This window comes from Canis aureus, chromosome 13 (assembly GCF_053574225.1).
Source record: "Canis aureus isolate CA01 chromosome 13, VMU_Caureus_v.1.0, whole genome shotgun sequence".
Lineage (NCBI taxonomy): Eukaryota > Metazoa > Chordata > Mammalia > Carnivora > Canidae > Canis > Canis aureus.
The window spans coordinates 26,393,865-26,420,519 of record NC_135623.1 but is presented as its reverse complement, the minus strand read 5'-3'; the positions used below and the strand labels follow the sequence as shown (position 1 = coordinate 26,420,519).

Here is a 26,655-nt window from a genome sequence, read left to right as displayed (position 1 = left end):
CAGATGGCTATCTAACCCCGTCCAGGGCCAAATTTTGTAATGTGTGAGTATATGAGCACCACCACCCAGTTGCCTGGGTGCCAATCTTGGTCTCACCCTTTATCAGCCATGTGATCCTTAAACTTGCTGTATCTCAGTTCTTCTATCTACAAAATGAGGATAATAGTACCTACTTCATAGGATTATTGTAAAGCTTAAGTGAATTACTACAGGGAAAATGCTTAGAACAATGTCTGACATAAGTCACTCACTGTGTTAGGTATAAACATTTCCTGCTTAGGCTTAACCCTAACCTTAACCTAACTGAAACCTAACCAGACAGCACCTTGAAGTCAAGGTATATGTTATTCTTTTTTGGTTTACGTGACTTTTTTAGTTTATATTTATTTAACTCTTAAAAAAAGTTCTACAGCTCTGATCTAGCTGATTATGGGAATGGGTTGAGCTTACATTAATTCTACCCTTGTGATTCTGACTAAGGAGATTATTTGATATTTATAAACTTGGATAATGTCACCATTGAAAAATAATACTCTCAAAAGCTTGACCTTTATGATAGCGTGTGCTAGAAATTTGGGGAGAAGTTGAAAGTATCAAAATACACAAGATAGCCTATTCATTATTCCCTACCAGCTCCCTCAAAGCATGTCCCAAAAGTAAGAAATAAAGTCCTCTGATGAAACATTTGGACGATGAATATTGTTCTTGATGTCTTCACTTTACTATTCTACTGGACTCTTCAGCTGAATAAATCGATACAAACAAGATTAAAGAGGTTACTAAATTGTGTGGTTAAAGTTTGAGCATGTGAAAATTCTTACCACATTAAAGGCAAGATGCATTACTGCTTTTAGCCAAAAGCATTTGAACGTAAAAGAGAAAAAGATTTGAAGTTAAATTTCAACTAAAGATCGTCTTTGCTAGTTCCTAACGTCACCTGGGTTTTCCACATTAGTACAAGAGTTTTTCTTGAGTATGGCAAGGCCAGATTCTTACTTCAGAATCCAGTCATTTCTGCTATTTTTACAGCTTGCCCATAATAATTTAAAGAAAAGTGTTAAGATTATGCCAACTAAGCAACAGCTGGTGGGCTTTCCAATCTCATGACCAAAACACCATCTTCTCTTCCTCACTAACCAACTCATTTTTGTAAAACTTTGCTGTGGCCAATTTAAAATAAACTGGGCATGAGGCAAGCTTTCAAGCTGATTGAGTCTAACTCCATGAATAAACATGAGTTTAATCAAGAGCCACAGTCTTCCTGCTGGAGTTACCAGCATCACAGGATGGAACTCTACAAGAACTAAGAACTGCCTGAGAGGTTCTACAGTTAGAGAGGTGGTCTCCAAGGCCAATACATGCACCGCTTCGCAGATCTCTCTGACTCTTTAAGCTGTCACCTCACACCGCTTCACCAGTGACCAAGATGACACTAATAATTGTTTCATATGAAGCAACATGACATGAACAACCCTGCCTCCTTTAAAGCCTAAAGAGGCTAATCTTGTCTTGCTGTCATCACCGTTGTTGACTCTCTGACATCTATTTGCCTCAGAAAATCAGCATCAACCAGTTGGCTTGTTAACAGGCATCTAACTTTATCTAACCAATGAGAAGTGAGTGACCATCACACTGAGGTATTCCTCTTCTTCTAGATGTTGTCAAGGACGCCTGGAGATAAAACTAACAGAATTGCGCAGAACCCAAAGGTCACAGAGAAGCAAAGCAAGTGCTGAGGAATTGCTATAACGCACCTGGAGCCCATTCTGGCTCCGCACTTCTCATCGTGTAATGCATTTACTATTGTTTCAGCCAGTTTGAATAAGAGTTTGTCGTTGCTTGAAGGTAAAATCATCCTAATTGCAAACTCCTTAGTCTCACAATTTGCTCCAGCTTTGGTTTGCTTACACTCACCCTCTATCCCTGTGCTGGGGCAGCGAAACCTTAAGTGTAATTGGTCAATTGCTAGAGGCTCCATGTGGACAATCTGAGAGAGAAAAACTCAAGGGGGGGTGGGGAGCCCAGTCAACAGGAGGCCTCCACACTTACGTGAATTTTACCTTCTGGAACTCTACCAGACTCTCATAGAAAATAGCAGAGAAAAATCCCTTCAAGCTTCTGGTAGGGGGCAGGGAAAATGAATCATTGTTAAATACATAGGAACTATTCTTAAAACTTCCATACTCAGGAGAAACCATCTAACTGAGCCTAATCTGCTGGAGTGTTATGAGAGCCTACCTGACCTGGGGGAAGGGAATATAGAATTCCAACTCCCTCTAGCCTTCCACATGGGAGGAGGGAAATACTTAACTCTAACCATCCTGTCCCACCTAAAGGGGTGGTGGGTGTGGGAAACAACCAAGAAACACACGGGAATTTCACAGTCCAGAGGCAGAGGTTCACTAAAAGACCTACCCAATCATAGCACAATAGAACACGTCTCCTTCCCCATGCCTCGCCACCATATTACTGAAAGCCTATTTATAGCAGTCCCTTTTATCTGGTACAGCAAGTCCAGCTATCAAGAAAAATATACAAGGCATACTAAAAGGCAAAAAACACAGTTTGAAGAGAGAGAAGCATCAAGAGCAGACTCAGATATGGCAGATTTTTATAATTATTGGCCTGGGAATTTAAAACAACTGATTAATATGCTAAGGGGCTCTAATGAGTAAAGCAGATAACACGCAAAAACAGATGAGCAATGGTAAACAGAGAGATGGAAATTCAAGCAAACAAAACAAAATGCTAGAGATTCAAAAAAACTAACATAAATGAAGAATGCTTTTGATGCACTTATTAGTAGACGCAACTTAAGAAAGAATCTGAAAAGGCTTCTAAATATTATATGATTCCAACTATATGATATTCTGGAGAAGGCAAAACTATGGCAACACGAAAAAGATCTGTGGTTGCCAGGGGCTGGGGGAGGAGGTGAGATGAATAGGTGGAGCACAGAGGAATTTCAGGGCAGTGAAAATACTCTGTGTGATGATGGATACATGCCCTTATATATTTATCCAAACCCACAGGATACACAACACCAGGAAAGAACTATATTGCAAATCTTGGACTTTGTGTGATAATGATTTATCAATGTAAGTGCATCAGTTGTAATAAATTTTCCACTCTGGTGGGGAATGCTGATAATAGGAAGATTATACATGTGTGGGGACAGAAGATATATGGAAAAATCTCTGTAGCTTCCACTCAGTTTTGTTGTGACTAAGACTGCTTTAAAAAATGAAATATATCTAAAAAAAAATAATGATGATGTTATAGTTCAAAACCCCTCAGCTATAATTACAAAATCAAAAAACCTCTAAAACCCAGAAGTTTTAAAATAGATTTTCTGTGGCACAGTCTGATCTGAGTTAACATGAGGCTGTTTACAATAACTTTGTGTGAATGTGTTCCGCTGTACAAATACTAACGTAATATGATTGGGGGTACTGGAGATATCAAGATACAGAATATTCACCTTCTGTTTTAAAGTCTAAAGAATTCTGAATTCCAAAATACATATCTGACTCCAAGGGTTTCAGAGAAGCAATTATTGGTCTATGTCATAATTAGTATTTACTGAAGACTTAAAATATTCTAGGAGCTTTTCTAAGCACTTTATATTTGTTAAACCATTTGATCCAATTAGTATAATTGTGGTGGTCCCAAAACTAGGGCATCTCCAAAAGGGTATACAATCCAAAAATGCTTGAAGAAAAAAGAATACAAATTATTTGGTGTATGCTAGGCCTTTGGAGAACTTGGACTGCTCTCTCAGTGATGCCTAGCAGAACTCCTGTCTCAAGGATCCACCTTTAGAAAAGATGTGCTTCAGCTCCCCTGTTGCATGAGGGGACAAGTTGCAAGATCTTTAATCTAGATATTTATTGACTGAAGTTCTGAGAAGAGAGGAAAAATCTTTCCCTACATTAGGTCATTTTTTTTTCACCAACCAGCAAACATACACTAAAACTATGAAAATCACTAAATGGAAAGTGAAAATTTTATCTGATGAGAGGATTTAACTTTTCCACGGAGTAATGAATAAATATTTATTGGTTTCTAATGATGAATGGCTAAGGAAAGAATCTATAATTAATACTGTAATCTCTTTCTGTAGTTATCCACTTCCTGCTGCATAGAACTAAATCAAATCATTGGGAAATTGATTTTCATGCTAGACTTGAATAGTAAAATATCACCAGTTAACCTAATCTCCCTTATTATTTTCCATGCCTCCATTATGAAGAAAGGCTAATAGGCCTCAATTAGATGACATATCATCATATTACATCGATTACAAGCTCACAAGCTTGACTTCTACAACCCACATGTCCTCTCATTTCAAGAGCTATGCAAATAAAGATAAATTTAAAAGCAACAACAGGAAGAGCCACTCCTTCTTGCTAACATAATATAAAAGATGAGGCAATTTATCATAACTGAGGGAAGAGGCAGTACTGTCCTGTTCATCTAATTCTCTAGAACTAAAAAAAGTTCAAGATGGAATTCATCTTTGTTATCTAGCCTTTAGTGCTCGCTTCAGCAGCACATATACTAAAAATGTTACCTAGCCTTTAGGAGTACTTTGCAGGAGTAAAGCGTCTTTTGTCTGGACACATCAGACTAATTTATGCACGGGAATCATAATGAGACACAGAATTTTCACTTAATCCATCTAGATGCAATCTCAAAAAAATCACTGACTACTGACCCTCTGCCTCCATTTATTAACTTGCTTTGTATAAACCATATTTCCAGGTTCAGTGGGGAATAACTATCACCATCAACTGCCATTGAAGAGCAAAGAGCTTTTAGTCTACGTAGAAGGCAAGATATCATGTTGTTGGATTCAATTCTGGAAAACTGTTAGGAGCCTTTGGAAAGCAATGTTTGACCTATTGTCTGAGTTGAGTTTTTTCAGAAGCAGACCCTGAGATGAGACTTTATGTGCAAGGAAGTGCTCTCAGAGAAAACTGGTAAGGAAGAGAGAGAAGCACAACGGAGAAGAAAAGGAAACGAAGGAGACTTTCATTTCAGCAAGTTCCTAGGAGAGCTCTCAGCCTGATTTCCTCAAGAGATTTCTGGAGTGTAAGTCATAGCCTCAAAACTGTTGTGCCCAAGACAAGAGATTGGACCTTCATCTCCCACTGAGGTCATTCACTAGCGAAGCATCACTCTAAGGAATCATTAACTCCCAGGCCCTTCCAGTTCTCTGTGTCTGTGAACAAAGCTGCTCCAATAGCCTGAGGACAGTCCTTCGAGGAAGATGGCTGCTCAAGAGTTGAAAGCAAAAGCCCATATGGTCTCATTCATTTGGGGAATATAAAAAATAGTGAAAAGGAATAAAGGGGAAAGGAGAAAAAATAGGTGGGAAATATCAGAAAGGGAGACAGAACATGAAAGACTCCTAACTCTGGGAAACGAACTAGGGGTGGTAGAAGGGGAGGTGGGTGGGCAGGGGGTGGGCGTGACTGGGTGATGGGCACTGAGGTGTGCACTTGATGGGATGAGCACTGGGTGTTATTCTATATGTTGACAAATTGAACACCAATAAAAAATAAATTTATTTAAAAAAAAAAAATAAAGCTGGAAGAGTAAACAGAAGTAAAAGGAGTTTGAGAGTCTCTGTGCGAACAATAGCAATGTCCACTATCAAGATACATGGGAAACAACTTGAGAAAACATTTCCAATGTAATTACCCGCCAAAACATGGGTTGAGTGAGGAGGAAGTTAGAATTCAATTATAAAGAGCAAAACCACATTAGGTGTTTCTTGCAGAAAGTTATCTAATATAGGGATTTAGGTGTTTACACCACAACTGAAAGAACTAGAAGAGCGGTTGTAGATTGGGCTTCCAGAAACAGTTCCCAGTAGGAAAGACCTAGAGGGAAGAGCTGCTAACCCAACCAGGTCTAAAGCAGGTAAGTTAAAACTACAATTGCAGTTGTTACTGGAGGAACACATCTCAGCTGCCATCTAGTGAAGTGCTGATGCAACTGTTAGCTCCAGAGCTGCACTGCACCTGCTAGATCCATACCAGCAAAATATGAGTAGATGAAAAATGAGAGAATCAATCAATGAAAGGGTTTCCTTTGAGTTTTTTTATTATCAAAATATAATATCTGGTAAGATTTCTGTGTCTAAATAGGATCAAATCCTGGGAAAACAATCTAATGTCATATACAGAAAAATACTTTGTGTGGAAAAAAAGTAGCTTGGTTGTATATCAGTCTTCTGGTTTTTTAACTCATTTCACTAATTTTTCCCATTTCCCAATCCCCACCCCCACCCCACCACGGCAACCACCATTCTGTTCTCGGTATCTATGAAGTTGGATTCATTTTTTTTTTTTTAGGTTCCATATATAAGAGAGCTGATACAGTATATCTGATTTATTTCACTTAATCTATTGTCCTCAAGGTCCATTTGTGTTGTCACAAATGGGAAGGTTTCCTTCTTTTATATGGCCGAATATTCATTGTGTGTATATGTGTGTGTGTGTACCAAAATTTCCTGTTTCATTCATCCATTAATGGACACTTAGGGTTTTTTCCCCATGTCTCAGCTATCGTAAATAATGCTGCAGCAAACATAAGGCAATGAATATCTTTTCAAGTTAGTGTTATTTTCTTTGGATTAACACCCAGAAGTTGAACTGCTGGATCATATGGTAGACTTATTTTTAATTTTTTGAGGAAACTCTACACTGTTTTCCATAGTAGCTGCATCAGTTTACCTTCCCACCAACAGTGCATGAGGCTTCCCCTTTCTCCACACCCTCGCCAACACTTGTTATTTCTTGCCTTTTTGATAATGGCCATTCTAACAGATGTGAGGTGATATCTCATTATGGTTTTTACATTTCCCTGACGATTAATAATGTTGAGCATCTTTTCACGTTGCTCAACAAACTGGCCATCTGTGTGTCTCCTTTGGAAAAATGTCTATTCAAATGCCATTTTTAAATTGGATTGTTTGTGGGTTTGATACTGAGTTATGGAGTTCTTTACATATCTTGGATATTAGCACCTTCTCAGATGTTCAATTTGTAAATATTTTCTCCCATTCATTAGGTTGCTTTTTCATTTTGTTGATGGTTTCCTTCATTGTGGAAAAGCTTTTTAGTTTGATATAGTCCTCCTTATTTATTTTTTATTTTGCTCCTTTTGTTTTTGGTGTCAGATTCTCAAAATCATCACCAACACCAATGTCAAGGGGAGCTTGCTGCCTATGTTTTCTTCTAGGAGATTTATGGTATCAGCTTCTTTGATTTTTAGGTGTTCTGAGACTATAATGCTGAATGTATCATGGAATCCACCTTGGAGAATGTTCATGCATTCTCATTGTCTTCATCATTGTAGGTGGATAGCTTTTCTCAACTATGTTTCTCAAACTTCTTAGTTCATGAGGATGTTCCTGGGAGCTTGTGTTAAAAGTGTAGTATCAATTGTTTCAATCTTTACCAATGGGAATCAATAAAAAAAAAATCTCTATTTCTTTGCATTTAAAACTGTACAGTTTAAAAGCTTCCAAATATATAGATAATAAGGATGGTAGTGATCAGTGATGATCAGATGAGAAAGTTTATGATTCAGCTAAACACTGTTCACCATCAGAAAAGGTTTGATGCCAGAGATTTTCATTGGCCCCAAAACCAGGATCTCCACATGCTCCAAGGTCTCCTCTGTTCATCACTATGTACAAATCAGCAGGCTCTAAAATATCCATCTAAAACATTATTTTCATGAAAAGTTACTGGAAGTGAAAAGATTTTTAGAATTCTAGGAATATTATTTTAAGAAAATCTATCTTTTTCCACATTGGGTTTAAATGACATCATCTTTAAAATGCTTTCTAAAATCTTATTCTCGATAAGACATTCTTTATATAACATTATTTCCAATTTTCTTCTTCCTATGTTAAACAGACTGATCCTAAATTGACTACAGTTATATTTGCTGCTACAAATAGGTCTAAAAGTATATTTCCTATTAGATTTTACTTCATTATGAGAGATTCATTTATGAATTTGCATTTTTATTAGAATTATACGTACACACAATAGAAATCTAAAAACCAAAAAAAAAAAAATTCCCCCCCCAAAAATAAATCACCCAAATCTCATTATCCATAAATAACCACAAATAACATTTCAATGAATGTCTTTCTAAAGAGAAGGATACAATTTTACATAAATGGAATCATGTTGAGAGCATTTTTCACTTGTTTTTTTCCACTCAACACTATGTCACAAACATCTCTCCATGTCAATAAATATTGAGCTACATCAAGTTTAGTGCCTTAAGAATTTTATTGCATTTATGTGCAATAACTTACTTAATCAGTCTTCTATTGATAGATGTCTGGGATGTTTCCAATTTTTGTACATTAAAAACAGATTTATAAGAAACACTCATATGCCTACATCTTTTCATTCTTATGTGACATCTCCTCAGGGCAAATGCTTAGACGTGGGAGTACTGGGTCAAAGAGTCTGATATTTTATGAGTTGTTAAGTTGTGTTTCAGAATGGACCGTGGATTTACAGCATCCTTCCTCCCATTCGGTGCACAACCCTAAATGTAACTTTTAAAAAAATAACTTCATTCCTTGAGGAATCTTGAGACATTTTTATTTTCCCGGGTGCATTTCTCTTTAAAACACAAGAGGCTCCAAGACCTAAAATAAATTATTCCCACAAAACTTGTTCTCAGGTTTTAATTCTATGATAGTTGTAAGATAATGTATTTAGGTCTCAAGAAAAATAAAAATTCATGGCTTTTCTCACTAGCACTTAAAACTCTTATTATATAGGAAAGATTTAAAGTGTACTCATTCTGGAGATGTCCATTTTTCTGTTATTAAAAAGACTGAAAAACAGATATAAAACACAGCATTATTAATTTTAGAAAAATGTATAAATCACCAGGTATTACTATTCAGGACAAAAGCTACTTTATTAAGGCAAAGAAATGACCATTTCTAGTGACAAAATTGAAAGTGAGTCTGTCATCCCATTCAAGTTTAATTGAGATAGGAGTTTTCTGTAAATACAGAAACAAAGACCCTGAAAATTAATAAAATTTGTACAAATTAGGAAGCCTAGTCTCACAGGGTTTAGAATGGGGATGATCTTATTTGTGGGAAAAGTAAATAAGAAAGCTTTGTTTGCCCTCTAGATACGACAGATGGATTTATCTTCTACTTCAAAGACTGACTTAGAGGTAAAATTAATGATTGCTCCTCACCCCTGACATCTAGTAGTCAGTGTCACCCAGACCTGATATTTGGTGTATCTGGGGATTCATATTCTCTAGGAAAATGGATCACAGCCGATGCTGGTGAGGTTTACAACGTCTCCATTCCTTCTGAAGGTCAAGAAGGAACATGCACACTAAGTGACTCTGTGAGGTTCATAGGAAGATTGCAGCTTTGGGAAAATAATTTTACAAACAGGCATCAAAATCATTAATTTATTTTCTTTTAGTATAAAAAATTCATAAGCACTATCTCTCTTCTTTTGCTTGTCACACATAGCATATGTTACATTTTTACCTTTTATTTTCCTGCTTAAATTTCTATTATTATTCATATGTGAATTTAAATTTAAATTAGCCAACATATAGTGCATCATTAGTTTCAGATGTAGAGTTCAATAATTCAACAGTTGCTTGTAACACCCAGTGCTCATCACATCACGTGCCCTCCTTAATGCCTATCATCCTGTAACTCCATCCCTCCATCCTCCTCCCCTCCAGCAACCCTCAGTTGGCTTCCTATATTTAAGAGAGTCTCTCAAGGTTTTCTCCCTCTCTGATGACTTGCTATTCAGTTTTCCCTCCCTTCACCTATGATCCTCTGTGCTGTTTTTTACATTCCACATATAAGTGAAACTATACGATAATTGTCTTTCTCTGATTGACTTATTGCCCTCAGCATAATACCCTCCAATTCCATCCATGTCAATGCAAATGGTAAGCATTCATCCTTTCTGATGGCTGAGTAATATTCCATTGCATTTATCTATACCACACCTTTTTTATTCATTCATCTGTTGATGGACATCTCAGCTCTTCCTAGTTTGGCTATTGTGGACATTGCTGCTATAAACATTGGGGTAGCAGGTGTCCCCTTCCAATACATATTTATTAAATAACTACTATAAGCCAGAAGTTGTTCTAAGCACTAAGGATGAGCAGTCAATATAACACATTCTCTTTCCTGAAGAAGCTTAAATTCTAGCAGAGACAGACAATCATCAACTAAATAAATTTGTGGTGATGTCCGTTTCTCATGGAAAAATAAAGTAAGAGGGACAGAGGATACCAAGGAAGGGTGACAGGGAGTGCTACATCAGATACTATAGTCAAGGGGAGCTTCTCTGAGGAGGTGATATTTGAGCAGAGTCCAGGCAATGAGGAGCTTATCATACAGGTATATGGAGGCAGAGAGTAACATTTCAGGCAAAGTGAACAGGAGGTAAGATGAGTTAAAAGAATTATTCTGATTGCTAGGCAGAGGAGCCATATACTGATATGCAGAAGATCGTTGGATGAGCAGGATAAGAAGAAATCAAGAAATGGATGGCTCAGGGTTAAATATGTGGAGATCTCAAGTAGGCAGTTTGATACACATGTATGATGTATACCATACATTTAAATGTCCAGAGCACACATCTAAAGAAGCATATCATAAAATGAATCATAACGTCTCAACACTGGATGAATTCCAGTACTTTTAGTAGGCATGAATCTCAATAACACTCCTGCCCATTGATTATATAGCCTAATTCCATGCCAAGACTGTGTTGACCAGCAGAAAATTCTTCTTGATAATAAAAATTAGTCTGTAAACTCTACCCACCAGTCCTAGCTTCATCCCTTGGATGCCTATGAAAGGTGTCTAGGCAAACTAGCATCTGATAGAGAAAAGACATTTCCACTTGTTGTGAGAAAGAACTATTCAACTTTTAGATCTACCCTAAATATAGATTTGGCATCTCATAAGGGAATGACATTTACAGAGTACAGTAATTTAGGGAGAGGTTGGATATAGATTCAGAAGATTCATGCATCAGCTATATTTCTGAGATCCCTTCTGAGGTTGATATTCTAAATCAGAGCAAATTATTTACAGGATGTTAAGAAAATATATCATAACCTATATTTAACATTGCTTTGGGTGGATGGATCCCTCTATACAGAAGTGTGGAATGCTGGCTCTACAAAGCTCAACTCCATATGTTGAACCCTATTTTTGTCATTGACATATTTTGAAGTCAGAAATAATATCAGCAGTCTGGTCCCCTCCAGAGACATAATCTCTTTAAGAGCTGTGTTCCAGCAACAGACATCTGGAGGGAGGAATAAATTCTCCAGCTTGGCTCCTATTTCAAAGTGGTCATTCGACAGAAAGGGCGAAAAGACAACCCTGCCTCCAGCTGAGGCGGCAGAGGGCCCCAAAGGGTTAACAAGAGTTAACACTTCCAATTGGACAAACAGAAAAAATTATATACCAAGCTCGGTATTGCGCATTTGTGCTAAACGACTTCAGCTTTATCTCTAAGCTTAAACTTCAAGTGGTTGATGGTTTGTCCCAAAATAATCCATTGGCTCTTTCACAAATGTAACAGAATCAATGGGAATACAGCTTATGTACACATCCAGATATTTAGGAGGTTGCCAAACTCAGAAAAATAGGATTCTAGTTGAAAAATACCAAGATAATGGGACTCAAATAAATGCTTCAACCTGCTTGTTTTCAGTGGACTGTCAAGTACCCACATTCATTTATTCATTCAGCAAACACTTCTAGAGTTTGCTATGGGTTATTACAGGGCCAGGCACTGAGAAATCCATTTTCTACCTCTTTGGAGGAAAAAATAGACTGCAAAATAGTGTGAAAAAAAAAAAGAAAAAGAAAAAATGAGTGGCCTAGTAATTACTTGACATCAATGCAGAGCCATAAAAGGATTGTACGCAAGACAACCCAACCATGAGAACAGAATACACCATTATGAGATAATTTTTCTGCTACTACAGACGAAATGTAAAGCAAACTTGCTCCAGTGTCTTATGTTCTGAAATACGCTGAGATTTCTTTTTCCTAATGTCATATTTTATGCAATGCTCTCATGGCACCTGTGGAGCTGGTTATTTTAAAATGTGAAGAGGTATTTGTACACGTGCATCACTACATCTTATTGTGGACTCATAAAATGCTCAGCTTGAAAGGTACTTAGCCAGGGGATAAAATAATTTCAATTTTTATCTGCACATCATTTCTTCCTCTTTAAATGCAGTTTTTAAACTAAAGTGGGAATGCGAGAGAAGAATGATGGGAATCATAAGGTGGGGTTGCTCTCACAGTTTTGAAAGCACAGCAGCTGTTGCAGCAAAATTCCTCCCCCCTTGTCCTAAACCTACAAGTCCTGGCAGGGCTTCAGACTGAGTCACAATCCCTTTGGCGAATCAGAATTTCATGTGGCCCCAATAACTGCATGACTGCCCTGTATGGAGATACTTGAGCTTTTTGAACTACCAATATCAGAAATAGCTATAATTTTTTTCATTTTATTTTTATCCACAGGGAAAGGAGAATCAATCAAAGACAGCAGAAAGAATTTAAAGGAGGGTTTTGTTTATCCCAGTACTTCAAAAGAGAAACCTGAAGAAAACATTTCAAAGGCATCCTAGCCAGGAACTCCACCTTTGTCCAGAAGGCTTAGGGCCTCTGTGTTGGTCCTTATCAAAATATACTATCCTTGTTGACAAAATCCCCAGGAGGCTGGATCCTGAATTATGTCCTCACTGGGCCCCTACACACCCAACTGAAAAAGGGAAGAGGAAGGAACATTCATAATGGCTCTCTGGATTTGGGATTTCTTCTCTTTCTTTGTTAAAGCATCAGAACACTTTATCAAAAGAAGTCGTGCCAGGAAGTTCAAAAGTAAAACAAATAAAAGGACATATGTGGAGGTGCTTTCCACTTTGCAGATGGTAGTGAGAGGGAGGGGCCAGGAAGCTGACTTTGTGCTTGTTCCTACTGTCTGAGTTGTCCCTTCAAAATAATCACTCTCATTATTTTAATTTAGATCGTACAGGAAAGCTTTCCCACATTTTGCTACGTCTTACATCAAATCTAATCACAATGTCCAGGTTAGTTCTGATTTTATGCGAGAGTGTGACAGATTGGTGCCCTGGTGTGGCGGGTACAAGTGGAACAAAATTACAGTTATATTTTTTGGATGAAAACTATATATGAACACATGGTGCTTAAAATGACAAAAAAAAAAAAAAAAAAAAAAAAAAAGTGGAAGAAAGAGTTCTTTCCCACTAACCCAGCACGGTGAGTTGACTCTAGAGCCATTAAGTTCATGACTTCTGGAATCATAATGCCTTGGTTGGAATCCAGCCTCTCTACTTGCTATCTGTTTAAAATTGTTAACCCTTTCAAAGACCATCATTGCCATCTATAAAATGTGGATGGTAACAGTCCTTACCTCAGAGCTATTATGAGTGTTAAGTGAGTAAAGTTCTTGGCACATAGTTAAGCGTTCAACAAATACTAGTTACTACCTTTAACAAATGGTCATGTTGCACTCTGCCCATGGGCATGGCACTAGTATAAGTGGTGACTCAGCTTTAAGATTTTATTTATTTGTTTCAAAAAAGAAAGCATGCATGCACAAGTGGGGGGAGAGACAGAGGGAGAGGGAGAAGCAGGCTCCCCACTGAGCAGGGAACCCAATGTAGGGCTCCATCCCAGGACCCTGGGGTCATGACCTGAGCCAAAGGCAGACGCTTAACCAATTGAACCACCCAGATGCCTGGTAACTCAGCTTTAGCACAACAAACTGGTACAGAGATGGCTTTGGTGAATAACAGACAACTTTGGCACAAAGACTGTAGCAAGCAAAACGCTGGCAGCCTCCTGGCCTCCTACCCACCATCAGACCCTCTGGTTCCCACAGGAGCAAGATGCAGTGCTTCATGGTGGACCTCACTGGTAGTGAAGAACTCCTCCGTACAGCTCTGAGGGCACTAGAGGGCTCTTTACTCAGGCAGGGCTAACTCTCTGAGGCAGCCAAGAGTTCAGTATGTCCAAAGAACAGCAAGATGGCCAGTGTGGCAGCAGTGAACAAAGAAAGATGGAAGGAGGCTAAGCAAGACAGTCAACAGGACCAGAACATAGGGTCTTATAGGCTCTTCTATAACTTTTGGCTCTTATTGCAAATGAGATGGGAAGCCACTGCAGGAACCTGAGGAGTGAAAAGTCATTAGCTTGGTTGAAGTAAAGGTCTCAGATAAGACCCTAAACCAAGTGGTCCATCAGTTCTGTGGACCAGGTATCCATACAGGGCCAAATGAAGTAGGTACGCTTTGATTATGGCAGCCGAGCAAACTACAAACAGGTCACTCACTATAATCTCAAAGTAGATTTTACAGGTATTTTATAGTATCCAAATGGATGGTAGGAATCAGAAGTATCTAGGTAATCATCAAACTTCTGTTAGATGCTGTGTTGCTATGATATTATTTACTGAATTATTGAGTTGTAAATATAGGTCAAGTGTAATTACCACAAAGTCTAGTTCAAATCGGAAGCAACTGGCCGTTGGTGTTTGGATCATCCGTGGGTCACTGAAAGTGCTAATCCACATTGGAATAGTCCAAATTTAATGAAACCAGAAACAAGGAAAAACTCACAAATGTTAGGAAACATTCAGTGACAACCACTCCCAAACTCAAGATTGTGTATATTTACCTCAAATTTACGAGAGGCTCAAGCTCTCTGAAAGACAGAGTGCCTCACCCACTATAAATATCTGCTGAATAAGTTTAATTTTAATTTTAATTTTAATGTAACGTGTCAGCATTTCCCTACTCTCTGGATCTCAAGCCAATCCCATCAATCATCTTTAAGGTTAGCTCTGTCATAAACACCCCAGTGAGCTGAGGTAATATTTTCCAAGAACAGGCAGTTACATGCCCCTTTACTCTCTGTTGTTGAAATTTGCTCCAATATCTGGTCACTCCACCCAAGAGGTGGCCTGCAGAGTAAATTCTCAGTCAAGCATTAATGTAGCTGGAATATTCACAGCACCTTGTATGCATAAAACATCTACAAAAGTGCTTAGAACATTGTTGTTTCTTCATAGTGGTTCCTAACCAATTACAATAGGATTAATGGAGTTGGCTTTTTAAAAACTTAGGCTTCGAGGTTATCTGGCCTGCTGCCTTCCTGGAAAAGGAAATCAAAGGCCAAAGAGTTTGGGGGGATTTCTCCTGGTCTCCAAGAAAGTGAGTTGCAAAGCCACAACTATAATTCATACATCATGACTCTCAGCTCCGGGTTTCTTCTACCTCGTGATGCTTCCTCCCAAGCTGTGTGAGTCAGTTAAGGTTCTATGGTAGCAAGCAACAGAAACCATTTTGGCAGAAACAAACACAAAAGGAAAGATTAGTTAAAGGGATACAGGAGGACTACAAATCAGAAGGAAGAGATAAAAAAAAAAAAAAACAGTCTTGAAATGGAACCAGGTGACTCTTTGCAGCAGGAACTGTTGTCAACCTTGCCCAGATGGTATCATTGCCGTCCAGGAGCTCCAGTACTTTCTTTCAGTTTCGTATAATTGCATGATTATGCAGAGTTGCAGGAGACTCTAACAATATCACGTGCCTACCCCCGTGGTGGTCCTTGAGGGGCAGGAGAAAGCATCTGCTAGAAAGAACCTACAGGAATCACCTCAGAGTTCCCAATGGCAGAGCAAATACCTGGGTTTACCACCATAGTGAGGCAGCACATGATGGGACAAAGTAAGTCCCCTAAACACAATCAGAGTGCAAGTAGGAAAGGGTATTGGTGCTGAGTGGTCAACAAGTGGTAAATGTCAACTACAAGATAAATTCATGCATGAGAGTTTGCACAACCTAAGAAATTTGATAGTTAAGCACAATGTTTTCTAAGTTGACAAAATTATATTTCAATTCTAAGAGGGACATAAATAGTTCAACACCGAGTCATTGGCTGACACTGTATTGAACTAGAAACATGGTTAAGACACTTAAGTTGCTTGATTTTCACAACTCTAGGGCATGAACGGAAGAAATATTTGTAAATTTATAGCCTCTATTAACTATTTCAACTACTTAGGAGAATGTAGTCATTTTTCACGTCTCAAGACAGTAACTGTTTTGAAGATTTACTGATAAAAGTAGTAATAGATGGTTGCCTAGAAGTGAGCAGCTGTGGCATTATAATGGTCTGTGGAGGGAGTTAATTCATAAGACAAGTGGACTTGAGCTCAGCTGTCAAGATAGTGGTTTGATTGCTAAAAATTCCTTTAATGATATGATGATCCAATTCAGTAAACTTTTATTGAGTCCTTACTTTTTGGCAGACACTGATAAACTTTGAATAAAGCCTCATCTTTGCCCTCAAAAATATTATACAGTGTGTGGTGAAGGCAAAAAAAAAAAAAAAGGAATAAATGATGAAAATATATTTCACCACTTTTGTGAGTAAGTGGGGAGGGTCAAGGCTTTATCTACAGCTACCACTGCCCATTGGGGGGGTTAATGCTCATAGTCTCTACCACAGTACTTCCAAAAGTCCTGAGATTTTGAGATGGTGGTTGGCCCACTTGGATCAATTGACTGGGTATTGAGCACAGTCCTGTGCAGATGGAGGTCACTCTACCAGATGATCTATAAGTGGTTTGATAGTTCTATTTGAAGGGAGTCCCTTGAGGAAGAGTGTGTCTGAGTGTTTCCTTGCGTTTCCTTTAACGTTGAAAGAAGCACAACAGATCTAACTGCTGGCTCTCCTGCCCCATTTTATCAGATAGGAACTGTAGTCATTTCTCTATCTGATAAAATTGGGAGAATAAAGTGGTCATGCTCCTATCATCTCTCTTTTCCTTCTTGGGAGCAAGCCTGCTTGCCAGAATGAGTACTGGGAGCTGTCGAATGCCTCCTGGGACATCCCACTATCTCCCAGAGGGAGAGCCTGCCTTCATCGAGCACTGCCTATGGGGAGGAGAAGTACACTCTTCTCATCTGGGGTTCTGTAACCCAGGTTCTACATCTCCAACCTAGGATTTATCAATAATAAGGGGATACCGTGGCCCTTGTTTGCTACTTCTTGGTTTTACTTCTGAATTTGTTTAGGCATATCCCACAACTCCTGATCTCATCTGTCTCTGCCTCCCACCAGGTTATATTCTCTCCATATCTACCTCTTCCCATTAACAGACCCCAGTACTAATGAGGATATGTACCCCAGTACTAAGGTGATATGCAGTCCACACTGGAATGGACCATCTAAGGCTGCTAACTCAGCTCTCACGTGGTTCCCTGGTACTGCTGCCAAACAGCACTCACTCTAGTAGGTGGTCTAGTGTGAGCAAGCTCTCTCTGGAGACTAACTCCACATCTGTATATGTGAACTCTCCAGACCTGGTCCCTCACCCTAGATCCCAGCTCTGTCTCCCACTAGGGTATGCCCCACCTTCTCCCCTTTGTCCTCCACACTCCAGCTCAAGGAATTGTGGCTACCAGTTAGCGCTTCTCTAGCCCATCACTTCTATCAAATCTCATCTCTACATGGGTACTTCTTAGCCCCAGGATTTGGAACTCAAAGGTCAACAAGCAACTCCTTTTTCTCTGTATGTCCACTCGATCACCCCCTTCACACAAACTATTTAGCTGGCCAAGGGGTAAGGATAAATATGGGAAACAAAAAGCTGCTCTGAAAATATTATTCTCCTCCACAGGTGACCACGCAATTACAATATGATGTCAAAACAAGAGCAGTAAGTCCAGAGCACTGAGCTGATGCAAATGAAGGCAATTCAGCACAAGGGCATTTTCTAAGAAAGGCTTCGGGGGAGACAAGGGAGTACTCCTGGTCCAGGCTTGAAATTGTCAGAATAGAACGGAGCTCTTACAAAGATCTGCGATATTGTGTGCTTGTGTTGTGGGAATTAAAAAAAAAAAAAAAAAAAAAAAAAAGTAAACAAGCAATGTTTTTTATTTTATTTTTTATTTTTTTAAGAGAGGGAGAGAGAGTGAGAGCACAGGGCAGAGGGAGAAAGAGAATTTCCAGAAGGCTCCACACCCAGCACGGAGACTGATGTCAGGCTCGATTTCGGAACTGAAATCAAGAGTGAGATGCTTAATCAACTGAGCCACCCAGGCACCACTTGTTTACTTTTGATTTACGAAAATTCAAGTGAAAGTAGGAAAATGGTACAATAAGCTCCCATTACCAAGTGCATTAATTACCAACTCATGGCCAAACTTACGTCATTTAAACCACCCATCTTCCCTTAGCCAAATTATTTTGAAGCAAATTACAGACATGTTAAGAGGTGGGGACTTCTTTTTTTTTTAATATATATATTTTTAAATTTATTTATGATAGTCATATAGAGGGAGAGAGAGAGGCAGAGACACAGGCAGAGGGAGAAGCAGGCTCCATGCACCGGAACCTGACGTGGGATTCGATCCCGGGTCTCCAGGATCACGCCCTGGGCCAAAGACAGGCTCCAAACCACTGCGCCACCCAGGGATCCCGAGGTGGGGACTTCTAAAATATTATTTCCATGCCATCACTACACATAAAGATCACTGATAATTTTTAGTATTGTTAAATAACCAACCAATGTTCAGATTTCCCCCAATTGCAGGGAAAAAAACAATTAAAATTAAACAATTTAATTAATAATTAATAAACAATTAAAAACAAAAAAACAAAACAGTTGCTGCTTGAACTGGACGCCAAGTGAGGAGGTTCATACATTGTTTTTGTTTGATATTTATTGTCTCTTTTCATCTATAGTTTCCCCTTTTTCCCTTGTAATTCATGTGTCAAAGAAACCAGATTGTTTGTCCTATAGAGTTTCTCACATTCCGAAATTTGATGAATAAATCCCTGTGGTGCCTTTTTATATATTCCTCTCTTCCTTCTATTCACTATAAATTAGTTAGATCTAAAGCTTGCTTTGATAAAACTTTGATTTTTTTGGACAAAAAATATTTTATAGGTGGTGCTGTAGATTTCCAGTAGGAGCCACCTAATTTTTTATTGCCTCTTTGTGAGATTAGCAACAATTGAAGATGATTGCTCACATTCATTATTTCATTAAGTGTTCATATTTGCATTCTAGAGGTTTATAACAAAACCCACAAAGAGAATTGATGCTTCTCAGTGATTAGGGGGCTGGGAATAGTATCTATTACCATCTACTCTCTAACACTTAGGCTAGAGTCAAGAGGGGAAGGAAGAGGAGGCCACACAAGCTTCACCAGCCAGTGTGAAATAGGACTTTTCAAAAATTTCAGGATACGCTAATAAATCTCACATAACAGCAGGATTGTGACAACCAAATTTCAAAGTCTAAATTAAAAATAGAGGGATTTAAATGCATGTTCCAGAAAAGTTCTACCATGAAACAGAGTTTCCTAGAATCCAAATATCATTTCCTTTGTGTTCACTACTCAATCACATTTCCTTAGTTTCACTTTAAGGACAAACAATTCATTCCATTTCTATCAATTCTCATTTTCTTCTTTCCATTGCACAGATTCTCCTTCCCTGGTTGACATTCTCCTTGTCATAAATTAAAAAAATCAGTTGGATTCATGTATACACATTCCTGTCAAGAATTTTAAAAAATCACTAAACATGAAAAGTAAAGACCACACTATGAAACAAAAGAAGCATCTATTTTCCTACCCAGGACATCTGCAAGCAGTTAAGGTGTTGTAATAATTCTTTTTCTTTGTGCATCAATTGCTAAGCCACCTGTTAAGATTTCAGTATTACTCACTCCACAATGCAGGCTGAGAATTTACACTAAATGAAGAATTGCTCCCAAGACAAGCTCTTTTAAAAATAAGGCATTGGCTAGACTCATTTCTTATCTAGCAAGCAGCAATGAAAAGAAACCTTTTTATCTCATTTGTTTCATAGGTCTCAATGAAGTCCTACAAAAAGAAAAGATTTATTTTCATATATGCCTAATTGAAGGCAAAAATTCAAATAAGATAATAATCACAATTCTTTAATTGCCCAGGAAATATTAGGGTTAGTATTGGGGAAGGTGGGGTGGCAATTGTGAAAGACAGATTTGACCATCATAAATATGAACACCATATGATGTGCCTAAATTCATAGCTTGGCAGTGAACTTACAATGTGTCACACTTCAAAGAAGCCTAGACATGTTTTCAAGTGCATTTTTTTTTTTTTAGGTTTTAATTTAAATTCCAGTTGGTTGCCATACAGTGTCAAGTGAAATCTTTAACACTTTCAGTTCTATCTCAAGTTCTGTGACTGTTTCTGAAAATGCTTATTTAAAAATGAAAGTCATTGCAGCCTTTTGTTTCAGAAATGGGCATAGAAAATAGTGTCATGAGTGCTCCCTAACCACTGCTTATTCAAGATGGATTTAAGACAACTTCTAAAGACACAAAAAAATGAGAAATGAGAAAAAGAGAAAGCCATAAAAACAACAACAACAAAAAAATAGAAGTGGGAATGAAGCTAGTCCACAAAAGTTACCCCTGCCTACTTCCTAGGAGGCTACTGTCTATGCATGAAGAGATTTTTCTAAGACTCAAGGACTGTATTAAATAAAGCCGAGTAGGATTGACCTCATGTGGGTATTTCTACTGAGGCCTTCACCCTGTCATATCTTTCTCCCATCCTTTCATCTGTCCTGTGACTTTAAAACTTTTAGGTTAAAAATAGGTCTTTAGGGCACCTGGATGACTCAGCGGTTGAGCGTCTGCCTTTGGCTCAGGTCATGATCCCGGGGTCCTGGGTTCGAGTCCCATATCAGGCTGCCACAGGGAGCCTACTTCTCCCTCTGTCTATGTCTCTGCCTCTCCATGGCTTTCATGAATAAATAAAATCTTAAAAAAAATAAAAACAAGTCTTTAAAAACAGCACAAAACAGCCATAATTTGATCAATTTCAAGTCATCAATGCCTTTAGATTCCTTTAGAAATACTTTTCCTAATCCTGAAGCAAGTGCAACTACCAAAGATCATAGTAAGCCCTTTGAACCTTTCTTGGCCCTTTGAAGAGTTTCTAAAAATCAGAGTGTGGATTATTTCAATTATGTTTTCCCTCATTTCAGCATGGAAAATTCTCCATGTCACATTCTGACTTCATGAGTCTTAGAACGAGTACTACCTAAGAGTTGGCTTCAGCAGCTGAAAAGTCATTCGTCCCTACATTCTTTTTTTATTTATTCATAAATTTGCCAATTTAACAGATATGTATTGAGTACTATCTATGTCTAGAGGTGGCACTGGGTACAGTGAGGAAGGGTGGGCCAAGACATGTTCTGTCTTTAAGAGCGAAGCAAACCAAAGGCCTAATCTCAATCTCTTTCCTCCCTGAAGTTTGGCATTGCCTTTTGACACAGCCTATACCAGTGAGATATAAAAAACAACAATAAACTCTGCTCAGATTTCTGGAAAAGCTTTCTTGATTAAATGAAAGACTTAACTAGAGCAGAGACTTTGGCTCTGCAAAGAGTGAGCTGCTGAACCAATGCCAACAGCTGGTTTCTTTCATCTTAACATTTTGCAGATAAGAAAAACAACCTCCATTTAAGCACCTCGAGTCAAATTTTTCTGTTACTTGCAGCCAAAAGCATTCCTAACTAAATCAATGAATTTACAGTCAATTTGAAAAATTAGACACAGTTAACCATAAAAGACAAAAAGAAGAAAATGCTATCATACAGGCTTCAACCGAATATTATTGGCTTTAAGGAATAAACATCATTTTTATTTAGGAAGTAATTAAGGAAGAAGAGATGGAAGAAAAATGGGGAGAAAGGGAGGAAAAGTTGAAGGTTTTTGCTGTTACATGTATTTGTTTCAGCAAAACTGCTTTAGAAATGATTTGAGACAAAGCCACCTTTTCAAAGCTCAGACAATGGAATGGTCATCCCTGCAGGACCAGGTAATGTGGCCCTGGGGTAAGGACACTGGGGGGAGAGAGCAATAAGGAAGAACTAGTATTTGTGGACAGAGTTGGGGTAGCTGAACTATGAATTATGATTTGAGGGAGAAGATAATTTTTTTTAAAGATTTTGAGAGCGAGCACATGAGCAGGGTTGGGGGGCAGAGGGAGAGGGAGAAGTAGACTCCCCGTTAAGCAGGGAGCCCCATGTGGGGCTCATCCCAGGACCCCTGGATCATGATCTGAGCCAAAGGCAGATGCTTAACCGACTGAGCCACCCAGGTGCCCGAGAATTTTTAAGAGGTTTTGATAAATGTTGAAAAATAAGATTACCCCTTTATTTCTTTCCTTTCTTTTTTTAGACACTTCAGTAGTGATTTGTATTGTTTCTTAGGATTTTTGAAGTAGATATATGTTCCATTGAATAAAATACTGTACAAAGTGGAAACTTCAGGTAATTTAAGAAGGGCTGGAGTATTCAAGTTTCACATGCATTTTTATATTGCATCATTACATCCTACTTTACATCCTACTTTAAGAAAGAGCTATTATTTTTTAAAACATAAGGAACTGAGGTTCAAGAGACTAAAGCATTTGCCTCATCTTTTATTTTTAGAAAGCTGTATAGTAAAAACTGAATAAACCTTGCCCATATCCAACATCCTTTCTCTTTCTACTATCCTATGTGGCCTGGAAAAAAAGGGAAGTGGAGAAAAATAGGAAAGATACAAACAGGGCTGAGAAAAAAAAATTTTCTTAAACAGGAATTTCCCTGAAAATTCATAATATGTAACTAGAAGCCATAAGAAGGTTTTGTTGCTCTGTGTAACGTAAGGCAAAAACAAACCAACTAGTTTTTTTTGTTAGATGAAAGGTAGCTGTTCTTCTGACTCTCTGGGTGACCTTGGAGCATGAACTTAACATCTCTGGGTCTTAGTTGTCTCATCTGTAAGAGGAGCTACTCCGAGGATTCAATGAAATAATGCATATGAAGTATTTAGCCACAGTGCCTGCCGTGTTGTAAGCTGCAAAACTGTTAGCTGTTGCTACCGTCCTGATTGTGCCAATTTTTTCTCTTTCCCTGCCTCAATCCATGCTCGACTGTAAGTGAGAATGTGTTGTTCCATTCCTTTTCTGTTCTTTAAGACCATGGGTTTCCAAGAGGTCCAAAAATAGAAAAAAAAAAAAAAAAAGAGAAAGAGAGAAAGAAAAAGAAACAAGAGGTGCCTACAGGCAACGGAAAGAAGTCGCCTCAGAAGGAACAGTGTGCAACGTGAATGCTCCTGGGCCACCCCCGAGGTCAGCAGGCCTCTTCTCCAGGGCCAATAAGCATATTCGCGCCCCTTACATGCAGTAAGGCTTCAGGAGGGCCAAGCAGCCTGTCTTCCGTGGCGGAAAGGGGCATTTTCACGCAGGGAGACTTACAGCAACACCAGAAGGTCACAAAGGAAGGGGCCTCCCACTCTCTATGAAAGATGACATTGGATCATTTACTCCTTTACTTGATGTTTAAACACACTCAATTTTTTTAAAAAAACTTATGGACTGCCATGATTCCCTTTTTTTTTTTTTTTTTGCATGCTGCTACACCTGAAACATTTCCCTAAAAATGTCTGAGCTGCATTTCCTCAAAGTATCTAAAGATACTTTTTTCCTTAACGTCTTCCTGCCTCAACTTGCAACTCTGGTGAATAAGCCCTATTTTGCAATTGATGCTTACCGTGTGAGCAGAGCTGTAGTTGATTGTTTCTAGACTTGAACGACCAGACCAAGAAGGCCCACCGAGGCAGGGGAGGCCCTGAAGGCAGGGCCCAGCTTGGTCTATCCAGGCCGGGCTGAGGGCCCTCGGGGGGGGGCCCCCCTCCATGGGGCACGTGGGAGATGCAAAGCCCCCCGTGAACAAGAACAGGCTGCTGGACGGAGCGCCCCGCTCCAGGTAGGATGGGGGGGCCTCAGGCAGGAGCAGGTGGCCACGCTGGCCGGCCCCGTGGGGCTCCACTTCTCACCATGGCAGCCTCTCAAGGAAGGCTCTTTCTCACTCTCGGCTCCCACCAGCCCACGAAGTGTGGACACAGCAGTTTATTTATTTATTTTTTTTTTAATTTTTTTATTTATTTATGATAGTCACAGAGAGAGAGAGAGGCAGAGACACAGGCAGAGGGAGAAGCAGGCTCCATGTCCAGGATCGCGCCCTGGGCCAAAGGCAGGTGCCAAACCGCTGCGCCACCCAGGGATCCCGACACAGCAGTTTATTAATGGAGAAGTACTTCAGATTGCAGGTGGGGTCCCAGAGCTGGGGAGGGCCCGGGAAGGCTGACTGGGTCCAGGCCTGGCCTCCCCTGGGTGCCACCCAGTGGTGGGGGACAGAGGCAGAGCTGGGAAGACTGACTGCAAAGGAAAGGAAGACGGGGAGGCCTTAGAGAAGGCCCAAGACTAGAAGGCGGAGGGGGGTGGCTGCTATCCTCACTGGGAGGCCTTCTCATAGCACCTGTGACTCAGAGCCCTACTGGTGGGCCCCCTGCCCCCCGGGGCTGGACCCCCTCCCGTGTGTGATTGGCTACTAGGGATAGGAAAGAAACACCCAGATTGGAGGGAAGCTCAGTCCATCCTCTGGGAGTCCTACATCCTTTGGTAACAGGGAATCAAATCCTCCAAGATTTGCAACCCAGGCAAGTGAGAGCTTAGGGGACACACAGGTGTCAAAGTTAAAAAAAAAAAAAAAAGAAAAGAAAAGCAAACGGTAAAGCAGAGAAGGGAGATAAGAAGCATTAGGGGGTGGAGGGGGGCTGTCATTTTAGATGAGGTGACCAGGGAAGGCTTACTAAGGGGCTTTTGGGAAAAGAACGTGAAGAAAGGAGCCTTGGAGATTCTGAAAGAAGAGTGGGCAGGAGGGAGGAGGAGGCAGCCTCATGGCCCCGGAGGAGGGGCAGGGAAGGTGTAGCCGTGGAGCTGTGGGGGCCCGAGAGAAGGGCTGGAACACGGCGAAGCCCGAGAGGCAACACAATCACAACCACTTTGTAGCACATGCAGTAGGTTTGGGCTTTCACTCTGGGTAAGAGGAGAAGCCACCAGAAAGGGCTGAGCAGAGGAGGGACTCAGACCAGACAGACGCCAAGAAGGATGGAAACAGGAAGACTAGGCAGGAATGTAGTGCAGTAATCCAGCAGGAGAGATGCTGGCTCGATTAATCAACATCTCTGTGTGTCTTTCTTCTCCTCTGTCAGGGGTCCTAGTAGGGCTCGCTGGTTTGGGATCGTTTGATGGCGCATTAAGAGATGTAAAGCCCTTGTGACGGCACCTCGCATATGGCAAATACTCGAGTAATACTTATTACATGACCCTGAATCTGTCAATTAGCCCCACGTTATGGATACGTGGAAATGAAGCTCCGAGAACTTAAATGATTTGCGTAAAGTCGCAATACCTTGAATGTGTTAAGAACCTGAACATGGGACTCAGGCCTGTGTGCTTTATGGTGTGACAATTTTGTGGCTACCTTCAGGGAATAACCAACTCAAGCTCATTCTAGCTTCTAGGGCTTGCTCTGAGGCTGCTCATCGGATTCCCCGACCACCCAGCAAACCCTGGGCCGCGGAACAAGGAGGCCTGACGGGGAGAGGTTCAGAGCAAGGGTCCCTCCTCTGAGAGCGGCCTACTCTGAGAATTTAGAGAGCATAGCCCTAAGATACTTTAGAAAGAAGATAAAACACCCAAACAAAAGAGAAATGTAAAAAGAAGATGAAACACACGGCATGTAGGAAAAACAAAAGAAGAAAAAGTAAAGAAAGAGATGAAATCCTAGGAGGAAATTTTATCTTCTTCAAAATTCTGTTCAGGGCTCTCCCTGCGTTGCTTTCTATGTCCTGCTGTTTTCTTGAATGTCTTTGCTGTTGACCTGTTCCAGATTTTCCACAGCTCTCGTTAGCACCAATACCATGCTGATGGCCGATAATGTCGAGAAACTATTACAGGGCAAAAGAAATACAGGAGAAAGTACACCTGTGATTACGGCCAACGGAAGAGTTGATCATTGTCCTCGGGAGCCAGTTAAGAATGTAGAGTGATTTCTCCTTGGGAGGGGGAATTCCTTTTTTTTTTTATTGTCTTTTTTTTTTTTTTTTTTGGAGTTCAATTTGCCAACATGTAGCAGAACACCCAGTGCTCATCCCATCAAGTGCCCCCCTCAGTGACCGTTACCCAGTCACCCCCACCCCCGCCCACCTCCCCTTCCACCACCCCTTGTTCGTTTCCCAGAGTTAGGAGTCTCTCATGTTCTGTCTCCCTTTCTGATATTTCCCACTCGTTTTTTCTCCTTTCCCCTTTATTCCCTTTCACTATTTTTTATATTCCCCAAATGAATGAGACCATATAATGTTTGTCCTTCTCCGACTGACTTACTTCACTCAGCATCATACCCTCCAGGTCCATCCACGTCGAAGCAAATGGTGGGTATTTGTCGTTTCTAATGGCTGAGGAATATTCCATTGTATACAGAGACCACAGCTTCCTTATCCATCATCTTTTGATGGACACCGAGGCTCCTTCCACAGTCTGGTTATTGTGGACATTGCTGCTAGAAACATCGGGGTGCAGGGGTCCCGGCGTGTCACTGCATCTGTATCTTTGGGGTAAATCCCCAGCAGTGCAATTGCTGGATGGTAGGGC

At 39.9% G+C, this 26,655-nt stretch overlaps 1 protein-coding gene and 1 long non-coding RNA gene across 3 annotated transcripts in view; one reads left to right on the top strand and one right to left on the bottom strand.

Annotated features, from left to right (window-relative positions):
* The window catches only part of ZDHHC17 (zDHHC palmitoyltransferase 17), a 189,843-nt gene that overhangs the window by 3,987 nt on the left and 159,201 nt on the right, over nucleotides 1–26,655 (bottom strand). The gene's annotated exons all lie outside the window — the stretch shown is intronic.
* On the top strand, nucleotides 1,334–17,995 carry LOC144282209 (uncharacterized). 2 transcript variants are annotated; one of them, XR_013350550.1, is made up of 3 exons: nucleotides 1,334–1,845; nucleotides 12,596–13,354; nucleotides 17,784–17,995. It is a non-coding gene; the product is annotated as an uncharacterized LOC144282209 (long non-coding RNA). The 2 variants fall into 2 exon arrangements; XR_013350551.1 differs by having other exon boundaries at nucleotides 12,596–13,164; nucleotides 17,784–17,994.